The following is a 6358-nucleotide window of genomic DNA, read 5'->3' on the forward strand; positions in this document are numbered from 1 at the left end:
AAGAGTGAGAGTCAAAGCATTTGAGAGATAAAAAGATGGAGGGAGGCCCTTTGGAAGCCATTACACTGCAGTATGCTGTAATCAGTCCCTGAGGTGGATTCTCTTTTCCCTCTTTTAGCGACGTCATTCGTGTGTTGCCACATCCATGTTAAAGCCATCTTCCGGTGCCCTGGCAAAGCCAATGTGCCAAGGGGGAAGGAAGGGGGGAGCACTGAGGAAGTAGGAGAGCCATGCCAGTGACACACTTCCCCGTGCTGTGACTGGCTTTGCAGACAGCCTGTGTACACATGGAATAGACCTGTCATCTCCAATGGGGTAAAAAGGGGGGCGTATCTGGTCTCTTGTCAATCTAATTTCCTCCTCCTCCTATTTTATTCTTTCATGCCTCTCTCTCTCTCTTTCAATGAGGGAGCTCTGCACGAGGGACCCTGGAGCGTTTGACATTTTGCCTCCTCCATGTGGGAATAGCTGCCAGCCCACTCCAATGAAGTCATGTGGATAGCTAAGGAGCGGAAGAGATGGGGGTAGATGGAGGGGGGGTGTTCAGTGGTGTTCTGTCCTGAAAGCCTTTGGAAAGAAAGGAAAAGATGTGAGAGGACGGGACTGTGTAAGAGAGAGAGAGACAGAGAGTCAGAGGGAGGGTGGTGTAATGTAGAAAGCAGAGAAATGTGTGTGTGTGTGTGTGTGTGTGTGTGTGTGTGTGTGTGTGTGAGAGTGTGTGAGTGTGTGTGTGTGTGCGCTATGTCCTCTTCTGTCCCTGAGCCGTAAGCACCACCCCACAGCTGCTCCCACCACCACTGCAGTACACACAACCATTCACACGCCCCTCTACTGGATTGGTTGAGTCTCTGCTCACACTGCAGGGATGGGCGGGACTTTGGCATACTAGAATGAAGAGCAGACTGGAGGGAACAAAGCGGGGGGTGGAAGCTCCTTCCCTTCTGGATGAGATCAGCTTCTGTGATTGGCTGGCAGAGAAACTGAATGAGGGGCAGCTGATTTGAATGGGAGCCAGCTGTTGCGGCTCATCTGGGGCTGGCACTGCCCGGAGTCATAGCTCTCTCTCACACACTCACACTCACACTCACACACACACACACACACACACACACACACACACACACACACACACAAACACACACACACACACACACACACACACACACAGACAGAGTGAGAGAGAGAGAGAGACAGAGAGAGAGAGAGAGGGAGAGAGAGAGAGAGAGAGAGAGAAAGAGAGAGAAATGCAGCACACAAAACAGCACAATGAATCAATGCAGGCATGGAGCAGCTGGATGCAGCTCACACTAGCCCTGTGTGTCTAATGTGGTGTCATGAACATAAGCACACACATATATTCCAGCCTGTCTCTACACATAGCACTTCCTCAATTAAGATTCTAGAGCATCTATACAGTAGAATGTGTCAGATGAAAAGACAGAGCTATAAATAGCAGGTGTTAATGTGACCAAGGACATTTAAGGGATACATTAGGAGGACAGATGTGGTGCCTGCCCAAGAACACTGCCATCACCAGTGCTATCAATCAGGTGTGGAGTGGGAGAAGATAGGGTGTGGTTGGAAGGAGAATTGCACTGTATGGGAAAAGTGATTAAGTTATGTAAGGCCTGTCTGGTGACTCATTGTGCTCGTGTCACACACAGAGACACAGACATATACACTTCATTGGTATTTTTAATCACGATCATATTGAGCAATCTGTGTCTCAGGGACAGCTTGCTGTTTTTTGTGGCTGATAATGTATCTTTTGCTATAGTGTAATGACCTCGTAAAATGCCGAACACCCAAGACGTAAAAGAATAGTGGGATGTAAACTCTTGTTTTATAACAGTTCTCCAGCATCAGATTAACATAGTGGCTTATAACAAGAGGTCAAGAGGGATGCTTTGTTAATATTACTTTACTGTGTTGCCAAAAGGGCTATTTACTGAAACACACTCATTCACCGCACTTATCAGAGCAGGTTTTTCTATGATAATGCTGATGAGACCAAGACTATTTCACTGCCACCATGTGAGCACTTATACATTCTTCTGTGCAGGAACATTAATCAACTCAATGAATGGCTGCTTCACAAATGACACTGTGTGAACTAAGCTGTCGTTGAAGGTGCCTGGAATGTTGCCAGTCCACCACCTCAAGAGTTCAATGAGTGAGAGTGTGTTACAGAAAAGAACACAGGAGAGATGGGGAGAGGAGGGAAGGGTGACTTACACAAGTACAGCTGTAGGCTCCAAGACTGTTAGGGAATTACAGGTCACACATGCCCAAATACCTCTGCATGCATGTGTGTGGGTGTGTATGTGTGTGTGTGTGTGTGTGTGTGTGTGTGTGTGTGTGTGTGTGTGTGTGTGTGTGTGTGTGTGTGTGTGTGTGTGTGTGTGTGTGTGAGAGAGAGAGAGAGAGAGAGAGAGAGAGAGAGAGAGAGCGAGAGCTTCAATTAATGTAGTCGAACTTTTTTTACAGAGCGTGATATAACAGGTGTTTCCCTGCATAGTAACCTCGGTCATGTTATTGCCTGAAGCCTGTATCTCTGTCTTTTTGGCAATCATCTTCTCCCTTATTGTCAACCTCAGAAGGAACCTTACAGAGTTGCAAAATAGCCAAATAAGCTGTTTTATAATGACCCGTAGATTGTTGTGTCCATGAAATAAGTGGCGGCTTGTTGTGTCTTAATTTACCTCACAGTAACCATATGAAGATACCTGTAGTTAGGAGGGACAGAACCAGAATTACACCTGAAAGTGAACCGTCAATAGACTTGAGGAGCTTTCATCTAAAACTAACAAGCTAACTTCCTAAATGCCAACAGGCCTGCCTTGCAAACAGCCACAAATGCACAGTTGGTGCTGTTAAACACTATCTAGTTGGGTAACTCTTCTTGTGGAGTTTCCAAATTGGAGCACAAAATGTGAATGGACTAGGCGGCTAATGAGAAGGACAGGTGTGTGATATGTCCTCATGTGACCATATACCATCAAATCACTATTGACCTAGAAAAACACACCTCAAAGCACTAAAAAACCTGCATACTGTTGCTGTAATGTAGCTAATGCTATCTACTGTTTGTTGTTCGAGCAAACAAGTAATCACCCCAGTCCAAAGTGCAGGAAGAGGTTACATGGTACTACTTAAGGTTCAAACTAGCCATGGGAAAGGCAAGCATGTTCAAAGTATAACACCGAAACAGTGCTCATTGAACCTCCTTTTGAAGAGGCAATGTGCAATGCATCCAGTCAAGGGCCCCTCCTTCCACCAGTTTGAATGAAAACTAATTTCAAACCAACCTAATTCATCAGCCACAAAAATCTTGGATTATCTCAAGGAATGCAACTAGTGCTTGAATGCCTCAAAGCTGCTTTAGTTTCTAGTGTATGGCTCAAAAATGGTTTTGGTTTAGTTGAGACCGAGTCCTCCTTTCCAGTCAGCTTATTTGAACAGAGCACTACAGTTTAGATGAAACATGTACAGTAAGAGCACACTTTATTTTCAAGTCAAGTTGATATCAGGTGAGGACACTGACAAGAAGCTGTGATGAGCGTTTTTAAGACAGTAGAATACCATTCTATTTACCCATGGCAGCTCCATTTGAAAGGAATACTGTTCCATCAAGCCTGTGGAGGGAACATCGCTTGGCAATATTGAAAACCGTTTCAAAATGCTCCAACTGACAGAAAAATACAACACTACTCAAACCAGGCAACAGTCCGTTTAGAATGAATCAAGTTCACATTGAAGACCAAATATCGTTTTTTTTTTTTTTTTTTTGTCAGATGTCAGGGTCTGAACTAACAGATGAATGACGACACCTAATGGTATCCCTATGAGAAACTTCTTTGAAAACCAAGGCAGTCATGAGCAGATTCTGGGTGCTGGAGAAGGGACAGGAAAGAGCGGGGAGGCCCTAGAGAGGAAGAGGAGGAGGAAGAGGAAGGCAGGCTCTGGCGTCCCTCAGTTCCCCAGTTCCTCATCTGTCAGCAGGAAGGATGAGTCAGAGGCAAGCTGCTGACGGGCACTCCAGATTACAGAGTTCAGGCCACCACTTCTCTTCCCATGAGCCTCCTGCCTCGCCCACATGGGCGTGTGTGGGCCCTGGCAGCGCTAAAAATGGCCCCTATTTCCTGTTCAGTGAGAAAGGAAGAATACATTTATGAAGCGAAGGGCTTAATTGTGACAGCCCAGCTCAAGGTACAGAAGGCTCATGATTTATAACTCCTCCTCCATGTGTCAGGTCTTCCATAGTGGTGTGCCAGACTTGCTGGCATACAGGATGTCATTTAAAGGTGAGGTAATGTTTGGTTAGACTTTGTTCTCTGCCCCAGTGGTTAAAAAGGCCTATATAAATGACATAGTCCTGTACTACAGGCTGTTTGATATGCCAGCATGAACAAGTCTCACCAGTCTGACTTGGCCACTTGAAGCCAGGCAAAATATCACATTATGCTGCTTTAAATCTGGCCTCTGCGGTGGTCATTTGTTTTTGGTCATTTCTAACTATATCCATTAGGTCAATGTACACATTATATAAATATATTTTTTGCATGTATACACAGCAAGCAACAACAAGCAACACAACAGAATCACAATTATATGACAGGCCAGGCAGTATATAACCCATGTCACATCATAACCACTAATGGTCTGTAGTAGTGACATATTTATCATAATAATTTCACAAATAATTACTGTCTTACTTATCTGTTTACATCCCTTTAATTCTCGAAGATATACAAATAAAGAAGGAAGTGTTGTTACACTAAAGTCAGTGTTAGTCCCTTTACACATAAGCCAAGCATGAGAGATTTTCATCTTCTCTGTCCGATGGTATTAAGAGCAAGCAGTCAGTGACACTGTGTGAAATGTGCAACTGACTGACTGTATCCTCACTCATCCCTTCATTCAGAGTGACTAGTCCCTGGCTCATCGCCTATAAACCTTGCCTCATTCATGGATGTGTAGGACAGGGATTATAAATGACCAGCTTACAGCTTCTTTCAAAATCCCCAGTTAAACAAGTCAAGACAGATACAGTGTGTTCCAAATGCAAACTGGTTCGAGCATCAATACAGCCCCCTGACTAATTACTAAGTGAAAGGTCATTGACAGAACGCTTCCTTTTGGCTCTCTTTCAGCTGAACACAGGCCTGACCCACAGATCTTCACCAGGCTCCATTAATGCCTTAGTCTACCTCCACAGCACTGCTTAGGGATGAGTCACCAGCTCTCCATTATTGACTGAGCCCATGTTCCCCGTGTGCTTATTTAGCAGCAGTCAATGGCTGTGAAATAACATGTCTTGCCAGTCCTTGATGAAGGGATGTTGAAAAAAGGGGCATTTTTGGACTCAAATCCAGAGAGAGAGAGCTTTGAAACACCCACACTGGTGCCTTCATGAACCATGATCTCAGCATGATGGAGAGAATCCAGTCAATTCTCTACCTGCCTGGGATTTGCTCAAAAACTACAACTGAAAAGAAACGTCCAAGGCAACACCAAGCTGGGGTTCAGACCTGACCCAGTTACAGGAAGCTTTCCTGCATTCTTTTTCACACAGGAAATGATCTTCTGTCATCCATGGCAAATGCGTGTAATTACCTAGTGAGAACCCTGGAATGGTGCAGGGCTGTAGCTCCTACACAGGAAGCAGAGAAATACACTTGAGTAGAATAGCATCCAAAGTCATTTCCCATTACCTAGGGACGTGCAGAGGAATTTTGAAGGGCCTTTGCTCTACCCTGGAGAGAAAGGGCAACGCGTTAATTTTTGTAACCGGCCCCGCCATGCCCCCTCCCCCTGCGCGCATATTCTGCCAAATCACTTGAAACTGTTAAATTGGCAGGGTTGATCACTAACCGCCGCCGCCCCCTCCTCTGCAAGATTTTTTTAAATCTAGGCATACGTGAAATTCTGCAGCCAATATACTATTTAAAAGAAATTATAATTTTCTTTCGGAGGGGCAACTTGAGTCGAGGAGGGCAAACGGGGAGTTGCCCAGGCAACCTTAACCCCCTCCTCTGCACGTCCCTGCCATTACCATATTATGACTTGATGATACTCAGTCTAACAGGTGGGTTCAATCAGATCACCTCTCTTGTCAGTTTAATCTGCAGTCATACAAGAATCACTGCTTAACTGAGCGAAAGGAAACAAAGCATGAGAGTGAGTGCAAAGAGTGAGCATCAGAGTGATCACTTGAGCTAAGTGAGTAACTATATTTAAAGAGGTATGCAGTATGCTTACAAATATGCTGACCCTCACCCTATGTATTATCTTCCTTCTACAGAGTTGTATGAATTCACTACTTTGCCATACGTTTAAAAATATGTTATATGTGATC

Source organism: Sprattus sprattus (genome assembly GCF_963457725.1).
Source record: "Sprattus sprattus genome assembly, chromosome: 10".
Taxonomy (NCBI): Eukaryota; Metazoa; Chordata; class Actinopteri; order Clupeiformes; family Clupeidae; genus Sprattus; species Sprattus sprattus.